Source organism: Pantherophis guttatus, chromosome 7, assembly GCF_059756535.1.
Source record: "Pantherophis guttatus breed Tessera chromosome 7, ASM5975653v1, whole genome shotgun sequence".
NCBI classification, from domain to species: domain Eukaryota; kingdom Metazoa; phylum Chordata; class Lepidosauria; order Squamata; family Colubridae; genus Pantherophis; species Pantherophis guttatus.
The window spans coordinates 23,071,234-23,085,956 of NC_142069.1; the positions used below are offsets into that span (position 1 = coordinate 23,071,234).

Consider the following 14,723-nt stretch of genomic DNA (forward strand, 5'->3'; position numbering starts at 1 on the left):
CCAAAACTATTACGCAAAGAAACCACTGACTAAATCTTAACCAAGTTTACCCTGCAACCCAGTTAAATAAATGTTAATTACAGAGGTCAACTTTTTCTTTCAAAAGTTTTGCCTCCTGAAAAACGTTTGGTGATTATGATAGACCCCTTCAAACTGAACACAAATATAATTTCAGAATGACTATTATGTAGGAATCTTGAAAAATATGAAATTAACTTTTAATGACTGTAATGTATTTAACTGCATAATGTTTCTGACATGCTGTATGAATTCAGCAGGACTAAAAGTATTTTGCTGCTGATTTTTGTTTGTATTCTGTGTCTGATGCATCCCACTGTAGTGTCCAGCACTGATGGATTCCAGTTGCCATGATACCATTTTTCAATTGTGGCAAAGTCGTGGTGAAACTTTCACCATATTCATCCTCACTGCTCCTAGATTTTGGGGAAAGAAGTCCCAAATGTGAATATAGAAAATGAATCTTCAGTGACATGTTGCACTTCAAGGTCTTGTATGCTGTAAGAAGTTTGCCAACCAATTGAATATAGTTTGATGCTTTATAGTTGAGAAAATTCTCAGTGACATCCTTGAATGCTTTCCAGGTGATTTTCTCTGGTCCAATTAACAGTCCTTTCAACCACTTGTCATTGATGACATAACTAATCTGTAGCCCAACAAAAACGCCTTCCTTAATCTTGATTTTTTGAAAACATCTGTCTCAAATCATGAAAACTTTTACCTTTTTTGTTCATCACTTTCACAATTTTTTTCATCAGCCCAAGTTTTATGTGAAGCTGAGGCAAAAAATATATTTGAACTACTTGTTCAACAAGTAGTTCCTGTGCCACTTTTTTTTTTTTTGCTGAAAAATTCAGAGTGGCCATTTCTTTTCAATGTAATGTGACTCTCACATACTACATCGCTCCACATCCATCCTCCAACCCCACCTATCAACTGTTCTTTGGGTGGTTAATCAGAGGCCTTGAAAAGACTCTGGATTTATCCTCCAAACAACAACCAACTGTTAAGGTATCCTTGCATCCACACTACCTAAAGCTTCTTATGGAACCATTGACAAATTTGTATTCACAGCTTTATGCCATCATAAAGGTATTTGTCTTGATGTGTTCCTGAAAAGGGAACATTTCTTTGAGAAAAAACTGTCTGGAAGAAACTGCACCAATGTCACGTTTGTTCTACAATAAGTGATTGTCCAGAGAAGGCCATTCAAGTTTGCACTAAAACATTTTGGAGAACAGAATTTGAAGTGGTTCTCCACTTCAAGCAAATATTGATGTATAGATCAAGTTGACTGAAATCCATGACTTTGGTGCCATAAGAGAGCATCCTGAACTTTTGATATGTATTATGTATTTCTTATATCTTCTATTAAAAGGCAATCTATTGCTTCCTCCTAGAAGCACCAAAAGTGATGCTCAACAAGATTAGAAAACTTCCTTTCCAAAAATGACAATCTCCAGATGTGCTGAGAATGCAACTCTGAGATTTCTCAGGAATCCTAGAATTTAGAAGTGCCAGTTTAGGGAAGGCTGCTGAAAATAGCAAAATGCAATCTCCACATGCGTGGAGTCGGCATTCATATCTACTACATTCATAGCTCACATGTATGAATTCATGGAGTGATTTAACTATGGTTTCTTGAATGAACCACAATTGGCTGTATTCACATAATGCATTGAACTAGAAATCAAAGTGCAGCAGTTACAGTACCATGTAGCTGTAATGCATTGGGCCAGCTAACCGTTGTGTATGGGGAGTGGAGGTGATTGTTAAATACCAGACACCTAAATGGAAGCCACATTCCTTCCTAATCATGATGACCTGCCCCATGGCGCCATGTGATTTCCTGACTTATGCATTCAGGCATTTTATTAATCTCCTAACTCTCCTTCCATGATAACTCAAAGCCATGCATTTGCCTGGGTTTGCCAGTATTTTATATTTAGCTTTTGCCTTGGAGATTTCCTGGACAGAAACATGGGTAATCCCTGCAGTTGCAGTGAGAGTTAGGCTTGGGTTAGAGAGTTAGCAAGCAAGAAGCAACTTGAAACTCTCTTTGGACAATAATGTATATGGGGCTGTATCGGGGAGTCTCTCTCTTAATACCTTGTTCCCCTTGTTCCAGCTTTGAAATGGAAATCCCTAAGTGAATGAAAATACCGTTCATTCATATAAAATACTAAGCCAAAATGTGTTTCTTTGTGGCATTTTTCATGGGGTTCTGCATATTATTATTAAATGACAGTAATAATACCGCTAATAATTTATTACATTTATATGCTACCCAACCCCCAGCAACTGCTAGACTCATAATTCTACAGATACCTATGTGGCATAGTGTTGCATGAAATCAACCACTGAGATTTGTAAAGTATAAGGTATGGGACGGGAACATAGTAAATTGTGCCTTTTCAATACACAGTGATTAAAGAATTCTTTAGCGTGTAGCATGACAACATCTTCATAATGTTTTATGAACCAGATTAGAATTTGTGACATTGATTTGGATTACAAATTGTGAGAATTCATGGTTTGTTGAGTAAACCTCAACTGCTGGGTTCATACAACACATTACATTATGATTAGGTTAACTATGATTTGTTAACTGAATCATGATGGCTTGTTTGTAGAATACAATAAGCCAAAACCAAACAAATCATCTTATGACTAGTGCAGTTTGTGAACTATACCACTCAGAATTTCCTTAATTTTATTTCCAAGAAAATTTATATTTAGAAAAAAGAGTTTTAGAAAATGTGGGCCCTGATCCTTAGCTTGATACATCTAGACCAACATATCCACCACTATCAATTAAAAGCAGCTACCCAGTTATTGGGTTTTCCTCTCCTTAATAGGATATTTTTTTTTTGGCAGGAAAAAGGTTTTAAAAAAGTGCTTGTCTACAATTTAACGACAAGAACATCTGGAACGTCTTCCTTTCTTCAAAGAAGAGATAACTGTTCTTTGAAGAGTTTCTTCTTATAACTGGAAAAAAACCAATGTTCCCTGCTCCGTGCTTCCTTTTTCTTGCTAGCATTTTCCAGCAAGTGCAAGTTCTGTTCTGTGTATCAATTTAAAATGTTCATAGAAGAGCAGGCAGAGCGGGGATGGGGAGGAGTTAAACGTACTATTGGTTTAGAGCAGTGGTGGGTTTCAAATTTTTTTTACTACCGGTTCTGTGGATGTGGCTTAGTGGGCGCGGCTTGGTGGGCGTGGCAGTGGAAGGATACTGTAAAATCTCCATTCCCACCCCACTCCAGGGGAAGGTTACTGCAAAATCCCCATTTCCTCCCAATCAGCTGGGACTTGGGAGGCAGAGAATAGATGGGGGCAGGGCCAGTCAGAATTTTTACTACCGGTTCTCCGAACTACTCAAAATTTCTGCTACCGGTTCTCCAGAACTGGTCAGAACCTGCTGAAACTCTGGTTTAGAGTCCTTGTGTTACCAAAAGAGATCCAAGTTTGCCCCCTCTCATGAATTCCATTGACTTTTATCTAGCACCAATTTAGTACTGACCATTTGTTGACTAGTTTCTTGTCCATAGAGACTGAATAAATCTTCTATGCTGCAAATTTAGGAATGATCCTGATTAATTGCGCCTGACATCGCCGTATGTTTCTCTCTTTCATTCAGCTGACAAAAAAGTCTGTACCTCAGACCGAGCCATCTCCAATCTAAGGCTCTCCAGATATGTTAATCCAACACATTTCAATGGCATCACTTTGCAGAACTAGAGTGATTCGTATGAATTTGCTAGAAATGCTAATCTGATACCTGTGAGAACAATCAACCAATGGAACAGCTTGCCTTCAGAAGTTGTGGGAGCTTCATCACTGGAAGATTTCAAGAAGAGACTGGATTGCCATCTGTCAGAAATGGTATAGGGTCTGCTTCGGCCGGGGGTTGGACTAGATGACCTACAAGGTCCCTTCCTACTCTGTTAATCTGTATCTATTTGTATCTGTACCTATAGTTCTTGTGGCCATCGAAGTGTGCAAAGGGAGGGGATTTTTTATTAAAAAAAAAAGCAAGGAAAGGAAAATGAACAAAATATTAAGGATTTTAATGGAAGAAGAGATGAGCCTGAACAGACTGTTAAACTGAACTACTTGTCCAAACAGCATTAGAAAAATATATATATATATAAATTAGCTACTATGAAGGAGGAGGTGGAGAAGCTGTTTAAATAGTAATAAAAACAGATACCTAAAACCTTTTTGCAAATAAATAAGGCATTTTTTTCCTAGTAAATATGCACAAGCTTTTTTTTTTTTTAATTTAAATGATCGCTGCAGTTAGAGCTTGGAACATTTAATGAAAATGGAGTTATTGCACACAAGTGTCAAGGGAGACTGTTTTATTTGCATCAGAGTGTCTCATATTTTTAAACAATGATTCATCTGCCATTTCAGTTTCTGTCCTCAGAATGCAATCAGCACACAAAATAGTTACTGTTGTACTGAATGTACTGATTGTGGTTTTTTTTTTTCCAGGCACAGAGCAATGACTGCTGTGTCTGTGGCTTGCAAGTGCCAGCCTAGCCAGCTGTTGTGGATTGATAGCTCGTGCTAACCCTCTACAGCTTACATTAATCAATAGCAAAGAACACGGAGACTGGTACGTTCCAGTCTAAATTCCATGTAGAAAGTAGGGAAGGCTATGTAGATTTAGCAGGAAGGGACAACTGGTCTAGTTCAGAAAAATAAAAGCTTGCTTTGGTTGGAGTGATTTCTTCTATTTGCAAAACAACAACAACAACCCTGTATGGGGGGTGGGGGAGGGAGGGACAACCACGGATCTTTGAGTATGATTTTTCTGTGTCACTGAAATAGCTGTTTCAGTGCTGGATGAGAAAAACCTTAAACCTGGTTGATTGGCAACCAGCACCCCCAAAATTGCATGCAGCCTTGGCTTAAATATAAACAGTTTTTATAAACGGTAAGATCAGGCATCTGACTAAAACAATCTGTCCCTCCTTTTCTGGGTGGGAAGAGGGAGAACAAACGGGGAAAATGTGAATGTATGTGTTAGAAAATATAGAAGACAGGCGAAATGTGCTTTCAAATGAGGTATTTGTGTGGTAATTGCTCAGCCTCAAACTGTACAGAATAATATTTTTTCCTATTTGTAACCATGCTGTCTTTTTCCAATGTCTTTTACATCTCTTTTCTTCTTCCAAACAAAAACTGAAAATATAGTATGGGCATCAAGTAAGGTTGATCTGGGTTGTAAGACTCAAAAGGACCACCAGATGGAAGGAAAGTGATATCTCCTTGCTGCCATCTAGGGGTAGCTCTGAGGCAATGGATAAGCAGTTTTAGAAACAGCTGTCTATGGAGATTCTGAGTCATCCAGGTCATGGTTGTCCCAAAGGTGCTTTTTTCCAAGAGGCAACTGGATTTTCTGGTTTTTCTTTGAAGATGTTTTGCTTCTCGTTCAAGAAGCTTCTTTAGTTCTTCAAAGAAAAACCAAAAAGTCCAGTTGCTTCTTGAAAAAAAAACCACCTTTTGGACAGCTTGTCTAGAGAGAGAAAGAACAGAGACAAAGATGACTCACTTCTTCTGTTCTGACCCAAACAGAGGTGGGTTTCAGCAGGTTCTGACCAGTTCTGCAGAACCGGTAGCGGAAATTTTGAGTAGTTCGGAGAACTGGTAGTAAAAATTCTGACTGGCCCCACCCCCACCTATTCTCTGCTTCCCAAGTCCCAGCTGATCGGGAGGAAATGGAGATTTTATAGTATCCTTCCCCTGGAGTGGGGTGGGAATGGATATTTTACAGTATCCTTCCCCTGCCACGTCCACCAAGCCACGCCCACCCAGCCATGCCATGCCATGCCACGCCCACCAAGCCACACCCACAGAACCAGTAGTAAAAAAATTTGAAACCCACCACTGGACCCAATCCATTCCTGGATTCAGTCCCACCTATCTTGACCTACCCCAACACGTTGTCATTGAAGAATACAGTTCTTTGCACAGAAAAGTCATTTTCGTATGCTTGTGCTTGGCTAGCAGTATGTACATCAGTGGTGTTCCCTAAGTTAGTCCCCTCCAGATGCAATGGACCAATTCCTGTTTTCAGCCCTGTTAGGGAACCTGAACCTGACCATTTACTTATTGGTTCCCTCATTGCATAACATCACAGCAATGAAACTTGCATGATGCACTGGGCAATACTGATAATTATTATAATTAGACAAAGAACATCCTATTTGAATGAGGCATCAAGTGAGGTACTAATATCAGTCTATAAAGCCCTAGTAAGACCACATCTAGAGTACTGCATCCAGTTTTGGTCACCACACTACAAAAAAGATGTTGAGACTCTAGAAAAAGTGCAGAGAAGAGCAACCAGGATGGTTGGGGGACTGGAGACTAAAACATATGAAGAACAGTTACTGTAGGCATGGCTGATCTAGTGAAGAGAAGGACCAGGGGAGACATGATAGCAGTGTTCCAATATTTGAGGGCTGCCACAGAGATGAGGGAGTCGAGTTATTTTCCAAAGCAGCTGAAGGCCAGACAAGGAATAATGGATGGAAACTGATCAAGGAGAGATTCAACCTAAAAATGCGAAGGAACTTTCTGGCAGTGAGAACAATCAACCAATGGAACAGAAGTTGCCTTCGGAAGTTGTGGGAGCTTCATCACTTGAGACTTTCAAGAAAAGATTGGACTGTCATTTGTCAGAAATGGTGTAGGGTCTCTTGCTTGAGTGGAAGGTTGGACTAGATGACCTATAAGGTCCCTTCCAACTCTATTAATCTGTTAATCTGAATGTACTGTATAGGAGAGAGACGGTGATTTTAACTTTGTGCCTTCCTTCTGAACATTTGAATCCAGCTTCAGATCCAGAAATATTGCACAGCTGAAACCTGTTCCAAAATTCAAGATAGCATCATTTGAGTTCTACATGTTAAAAACTAGAATGCATTAAAGATTCATGGAAACAATTGGAAAACCAATTTAAAATGAGAGGTTGTGTGCATGGTTTTGCTTGTTGATTTTAGTTTATATATTGTATGACCAGCTTTGGTTGTTCACACAGGGTTTTGAAGAAGAAGAAAAAGCACTAGTATACAGAACCCCCCCCCCCAAAAAAACCCAACCTGTGAGCCATTTTTCAAAAGACTTAATATTATGAACTATTAAGTCTTTTGAAAAAAAGCTTTTAGCTATATACTTTTCGGGCTTCTGTTTTGCTTGAAAAGATTTTGCATTGAAAATTACAGTTTGGTAACAAATTTTGGAGGCCTTTGGAGGCTGAAGTGAATACTTGTAAAGAGCCACAGACTTCAGAGGGATCTGCATTCCTGATCAAAATGTTGCCTTTTGTTTCATTTTTCCCATTACGGAGCACCTCAAAGGGATAAGGTTACAGCAATAATAAGTACTGCAGTGGAGTAGAATTGAATTTTTCTACCGTTGGCATTATGCTATGCTGCGCTACTGTAAGGGTTTAAGAACCAATGGTACTATTCTCAGTGGTCATAACTTGCAGATAAGATTCTTTTGTAAAGGTGAGATCATACCGTATGTTGGCAATGAGGAGAAGAAAAAGTAAGGGTGATTCCATATATTAGTTCTTGAGAATGTGGGAAATCTTTCTAAGCAAATTAGAAGCCTATCTTCTTTTAGCAACTGTTCCATTTAATATTAAAATATTGGATTTACAGGCAGTCCCTGGGTTAATTAGGGTCTGTTAATCAGGGACTGGACCTGGGTTTTAATATACCATGTTTTCCTGAAAATAAGACTCTGTCTTATATTTTTTTGAATCCTGAAATAAGCGCTTGGCCTTATTGCCATGCACTCAAAAGCCTGTCTGGGCTTATTATCAGGGGATGTCTTATTTTGGAGGAAACAGGGTATTATATTAAGGTCTTGGACTTATACAGGCAGTCTTTGCGTCTATTAACCCAGGGATTGGTTAGTTCCAGCCTTCATAGTACAGTGGTCTAAAGCACCCTGTTATTAAGACCAGCTGCCTGCAATTACTGCAGGTTCGAATCTCGCCAGGCTCAAGGTTGACTCAGCCTTCCATCCTTTCTAAGGTAGGTAAATTGAGGCCCCAGTGGTGGGGGCAATAAGCTGACTTTGTATAAATATACAAAAGGATGAAGGCTATTGCTTAGCGCATTGTAAGCAGCCCTGAGTCTCCGGAGAAGGGCGGCATATAAATCAAATTTTAAAAAAAAAACCTGATTAAAGGCCTGGAGACTAAAATATATGAAGAACGATTGCAGGAATTGGGTATGGCTAGTCTAGAGAAAAGAAGGACTATGGGGAATATGATAGCAGTATGCCAGGATTTGAAGGGCTGCCACAAAGAAGAGGGGATCAACTTATTTTCCAAAGCACCAGAAGGCAAGACAGGAAACTAATCAAGGAGAGAAACAACCTGGAATTAAGGAGAAACTTCCTAACAGTGAAGACAGTGGAACAGCTTGCTGTTAGTTGTGGGTGCTTCATCAGGGAGTTTTTTAAGAAGAGACTGGACAGCCATTTGTCTCAGATTGTATAGGGCAGTGGTGGAAAACCTATGGCATGTGTGCCAGGGGTGGCATGCAGAACCCTCTCTGTGGGCATGCGTGCCGTCGCCCAAGCTCTGTTTCGAGTCTCTGCCGTGCATGCATGTGTGTCTCCCACTTGCCAGCTGGTCTTCAGGTCTCTGCCGTGCATGCACGGGGCACACACGCACAAGCGCCCACAACTTGCAGTTTGGGCGGGGCGCGGGTACATGTGTTGGGTGCACGCATGTGCCCATGCCTTGCAGTTTGGGCACGCATGCGCATTTTGGGAACTCGGTGCCAAAAAGGTTCGCTATCACTGATATAGGATCTCCTGCTTGAGCAAGACTTCCACGGTCCCTTCCCACTCTATTCTGATTGATTGTTCACAAGTTCTGTGTATAACCCAGATTTGCATTTCAGTCAGAACTCATACTTGCAAACAGACTGCCTATTATTAAAAATGGAGAGCCACATTGCCCTTCCTCATGCCCTTGTCACCTCACGGTTAGACTATTGCAACGCGCTCTACATGGGGCTACCCTTGAGAAGTGTTCGGAGACTCCAGTTGGTCTAGAACGCAGCCACACGAGCTGTTGTGGGTGCACCTAGGTACACCCACATTACACCAATTCTCCGCGAGCTGCACTGGCTCCCTATTGGTCTCTGGTCACAATTCAAGGTGTTGGTTATTACCTTTAAAGCCCTACATGGCTCAGGGCCAGGTTATCTTCGAGACCGCCTTCTGCCGCATAGCTCCCAGCGACTGGTAAGATCCCACAGAGTTGGTCTCCTCCAGGTCCTGTCAGCTAAACCATGTCGGCTGGTGAGCCCACAGGGGAGAGCCTTCTCTGTGGCTGCCCCAGCTCTCTGGAACCAGTTACCTCCTGAGGTCTGGACCATCCCCACCCTATTGGCCTTCCGGAAAGCGGTGAAGACCTGACTTTTCCGGCAGGCCTGGGGCCGTTGATCTTGCTCTTGTGATCTGGCGAGATCCAACCATGAATGGTGTGAATGAGTTTTTAATGTTTTTAATGTTTTTTTAATTTTTCAATGTCTTTCTATAATGATTTTTTAAATGTATTGTGAGCCGCCCTGAGTCTTCGGAGAGGGGCAGAATATAAATTTAATTAATTAAATTAATTAAATTAAATTCCTTGAGGCAAGAAAGTGCTGAAGATGTGCAATGGTTTCAGCAACTGCTAAAAATGGCTAAAAACAGGCTATATATTAACAATGTGCGGCTTCAGCATTTCAGCACTTCAGGCTTGAAGAAGGTGAATGCAATCCTCCATTTTTAGTGATAGGAAGCCCATTCATGTCTATGAGTTGCCTTCAAGGCAGGCATTCTTAATCTGGGGAGTGTCTGTATACTAAACATCACAATACACAGACCTACACACTCACACACATTGTCAGTAAAATCTGAATGATTTTCTTTTTTAAAAAAAAAGAAAAAGAAAAACATGATTATCAGATAATGGAATGTAATTGTGGTCAAATCATTCAAACATTAAGGACCACAATTTAATTGAAAGTAATTATAGTCTTTCTGAAGTATAATTGTAGAATATCCTTTCCCTTGACATGTCTACTGCAGAATGAAACATAAAATGTTGTCAGAATTGTGCATTTTCCATTGCACGATTCCAGTCTGACAATAAAAGAGGCTAAGTATCAGGGCAGAAAGAAAAGTTAGGGGAAACAATTTCACAGGAGAAGATGCTATGAATGTTTTTCTTTTACGTTGAAGAAAAAATGAGCCCCCTTGTATTTCAAAACCAAATCATTATTATGAAACTGTGCCAAAGACTTCAGACAAACCGTGAAGGATCAGGTCATCCATCCAGCTGACTAACACTGCATTCTCACAATGGACAAATAAATGTTAACGGGTCACCAAAGCAACAACGGTCTCCTATTCCTTTTTGTTCAGCAACTGATAGCAAAAGACATTCTAGCTACTGCAAATCTTATGCCTAGTTCCCTTTTCAAATGTCCCAAAGGAAAGGTATCTCAATATCTTCACTGAGGCAGTGAATGCTATAGCTTAGCTAGTTGCAGTATGAACAAGTATTCCATTCATCTAGTGTGAATCTCTTTTGCTTCAGCTTCCCTAGATTCACTTTCTCTACATTGTCCCAAAGGTGTTTTTTCAAAAGGCAACTGGACTTCCTTTGTTTTTCCTTGAAGACGTTTCACTTCTCATCTAAGAACTGAAGAAGCTTCTTGGATGAGAAATGAAAGGTCTTGAAGGAAAAACAAAAAAAAAGTCCAGTTGCCTTTTGAAAAAGCACCTTTGAGACAACCATGACCTGGATGACTGGGAATCACCATGGATATTCTCCACGGTGTATTTATAATTGTAAGAACTCTTAATGTGTTCTATTCCCACACTGACTGATTCATTTTTTTTCTTTCAAAAGTAAAAGTCTCCAATTGTAACTGTTTCTCATGAGGAAGATTTTCAGTGCTTTTCTATATAGGATTCCTCTCGCTCCTCAATAACCTTCCTGAGAGAAAGGGATCAGAATTATGACAGTGTTTAATTCTAGGTAAAACTGATTACATAGCGAATTCCCTGTGGTCATGCCCTACTTTATTCTATAGGATTTTCAATATTGGCCATTTCTCTTGGATGACTTTCTGGAAGATGTAGAACAAAATAGATTCGCCTTTTTTTAGTTTCTGCCCCTGGATTCACTCACACATTACATTTAGTGGATCCTATTTACACATCTCATGTGTGCATATAAATAATCTGACAATCCTAGGGAGGTAATGGAATTTTTGAGAGAGCATTTTAGTGTCTTGTGGGATACTAAACATAGTGAAATATTTTGGGAAGGAAAGGGTTCAAAAGAAATTATCATCCCATGGCTGCTGCTGACCTTGTCAATACCTGCTTCCTAGGATAAATTCCTTCAATCTGCCCAATGATAAGGCTGATCCTTGGCCAGCTGCATTCAGAAGTCTTTCTCTTCATTTGGTTGCCCAGATTTCTGTTCCCAAAGACCTTCCCTGATTATAATCGGTTGAGTAAAACCAATTGAGTAAAACGGTTGAGTAAAACATAAATTGACTATATTCCCCCATAGCTCTAAGCCAGTGCTTCCCAAACCTGTATATGAATTACCCAAAACTGACTAAAAGTGATTTTTGTTTGAGTAATAACACACAAACTCACTAGCCACTACCCATCACAATAGAGACATTTAAATAGACTTTAAAATTGCCAAATGTACTAAAATACGGTATATTCAAAACTCTCCCAAAGTATTCCTACTAAAAGAAAAATCAATGAAGGTACCAATGGTAATTTATTGAAATGACATAATGATCATTCAGTGATACTGTTTTTATGATAGAGGTAGTTCTCAAGTTGTGACCATTTGTTGGGCGATCATTTAAAATTATGACGATGCTGAAGGAAGGAACTTAGACCAGACCTCAAAGTTTGATAAGATTTTCTAATAAGTGATTTAGAATTCAGCGTTTCTCAACTTTTGCAACTTTGAAATATGTGGACTTCAACTCCCAGAATTCCCAGCAAGACTAGCTGGGGAATTCTGGGAGTTGAAGTCTACATACCTTTAATTTTTCAAGGTTGAGAAACATTGATTTAGATAATGAAGGAAATAGTTTGGGAAACAGTACTTGGTTTTCAAGCCAGAAAGGATTTAACTAGACCCAAGCAAATCACATTAGGATTAAATGAAATGGTATTTGCAGGGGGGCAGGGGACACAGTAATGTCAAAGCAATCAAGATGGCCATGGTTATGTGATTGAATACTTAGCTCTGATGCATGTAAAAAATTGGATTGCATAACCGTGGCTTCCATTTTGATGTTTTTGAACCACTCTCCAAGCCACCCACCTTGCACCCTGCAGATGGCCCAACAAAACACTAATTAACATCCCATGAGCAAAATATTGCTTTTAAATTCTATTTTCCTTCCTGGAAGCCATCAGAGGAATTTCTTGAAGGCTGACTATTGAATGTAACATGCATTAGCTTTGCTTTCTTTTGGCAGGTGATCCGCATGGCCTCCTATCAGGATTCACCCCCTATTTAACTTCCTTCTTCAGTAAGGAGCAGCATTATTTACTATAATGAGACATCTAGGCGGAGTTGAGCAGTGAAAAGGTTATGTGGTTGTGTCCATTTGTTTTATGTCTTTGTGTTTGGCACTAGGCCTTGAAGTAAAGGCTGCTTTGTTGTCAAAGGTGGGCATGCAAATTCTATGCACTCCTCTTCTGGTGAAAGGGTTATGTATGTCTGTGTCACTGCCAAGCAGGTTGTAATGATTCACGTTCATGCATTGTGGCCTAATTAAGTCTCTTTGCATCTATAGAGCTTTTAGCTGACCTGCAACCAGCTGTACTGTGCAGTTGTGTCCAGAAACAACATGCATTAAATTGGAAAACTTCAAAATCTGGTGAGTCTAATTTTTAATTACTAGCTAATATGGCTTTAGCAAGATGTAAGAATGAATGTACAGCTACAACATCAGGGTGCTGTTGAAAAAAAATCCTCTTTGTGGTCTTAATATGTTTATTATTTGCGCAGCTTTATAAAATAAGATTATTTTGCTTTATTTTTCTAAACCAGAATATAACAATATATTTGACTTCTTTATATATCTAAAATATGTCAGGTTATGGATATGCAGATATATTAGCTTGAAATATAGAGAAAAGTGAGAACATTTCCATTTTTAGTTCCTTTTTAAATTTTATGAGAAGACATTTCCTTTTTTTTTTCTCAGTTTAGAATTTGCAGAAACATATATACTAGGCTGGCCACTATCTTTCAATTCAACTTACTTCATGGGTTGTGGGTGGTGAAATGAAAGAAGGAATGCTCTTAGAGGAAATGGAAAATGTTTATCTAATAAATAATAAGCCCGCAAAGAAGAAATAAATACCATAGTTTTGGACACGAATTAAAAAATGCATTAAGAAAGTGCTCTATGTAGATAGGTCTATGTAGATCACTTCACTAACTTAGAAAGTTTTTAAAAAGAAGCTTTAAGCACATTTTGTTATACTAACGTTTGATTGTGTATTGATGCAACAGCTGTGTGATGCACTCTTCAGTTCAAATCACGTCATTTCCACAATGTCACGATGTCCATGATGTCAATTGTCTTCCCCTCTCCCTCCCCATATAGATGCCCACAAAGAAAATATGCCTTAACCTTTTTTTTTGATCATCTGATGTCAAATTATCAGGAGAGTGGTAGACATATTGGGATGGAATAGGGTACAGTAGTGGTGAAATGTAAAATTTGTTACTACTGGTTCTGTGGGCGTGGCTTGGTGGAGGGGGTAATGTGACTAGGTGGGGGTGGCCGACTTTTTTTTTTAACTTTTAAAAACATTTTTTCTACAACCTACTTGGCCAAAGAGGTTGTAGAAAAAAATGCTTTTAAAAGCCTCTGACGATCCCAGCTGAGCCGCATGATCATCAGAGGCTTTTTTTTTAACTTTTAAAAGCATTTTTTCAGCTGAAGAGATTGTAGAAAAAAATGCTTTTAAAAGTAAAAAAAAAAAAGCGTCTGATGATCGCGCTGTTCAGCTGGGCATGGGAGGGAGCACAGGGATTTTTGCTACTGGTTCTCCGAACCACCTGCCACCATCGCTACCGGATCGGGTGATCCGGTCCAAACCAGGAGCATTTCACCCCTGGGGTACAGTATGTCCAAGAAACAGCTGGCCTCATGCATGAAGTTATTTTGACAGAGAGGGAAGCTTTTAAGCCAAAAATTCCATCAAGTTACGCGAGTCCTGCATGTTGAAAAACTTCTAGTTGAAATTTTCTGGCTAAAAATGCACTATTCTGGCTAGAAATTAACCCAGCTCCTTTTTCTAGCTTTACAGGTAGAGAGTTGATCTCTCATGGATAAACCGAATAGATGGCAATAAAGGAATATGAAACTCCATACTTTCATATACGGAAGATAACAAGCCAGAAAAGTTCAGCAACAGAAGGTAACCTTGAGAAGGGGAATAAAAAGTTGGAAGGTGGGGTCCTTTGTTTTAAATTCCAATCCTATTTTGGCTTTATTTATGCCAAACATGCTTGTTCTTTTCATTCTAGGCAACATTCCTTTCCTCTCTTCTAAAGTGCCAGCCTGGAAGTATTATTTATTGGGGAAGAGATTTTTAAAAAGAAGCAGCAGCCAAAC

At 39.5% G+C, this 14,723-nt stretch overlaps 1 long non-coding RNA gene across 1 annotated transcript; it reads left to right on the top strand.

The window, feature by feature from the left end:
* Positions 1-4,458: 4,458 nt before the first annotated feature.
* On the top strand, positions 4,459-14,723 carry LOC148112781 (uncharacterized). The gene is made up of 5 exons (XR_015728773.1): positions 4,459-4,639; positions 12,567-12,620; positions 12,888-12,971; positions 14,408-14,526; positions 14,636-14,723. It is a non-coding gene; the product is annotated as an uncharacterized LOC148112781 (long non-coding RNA).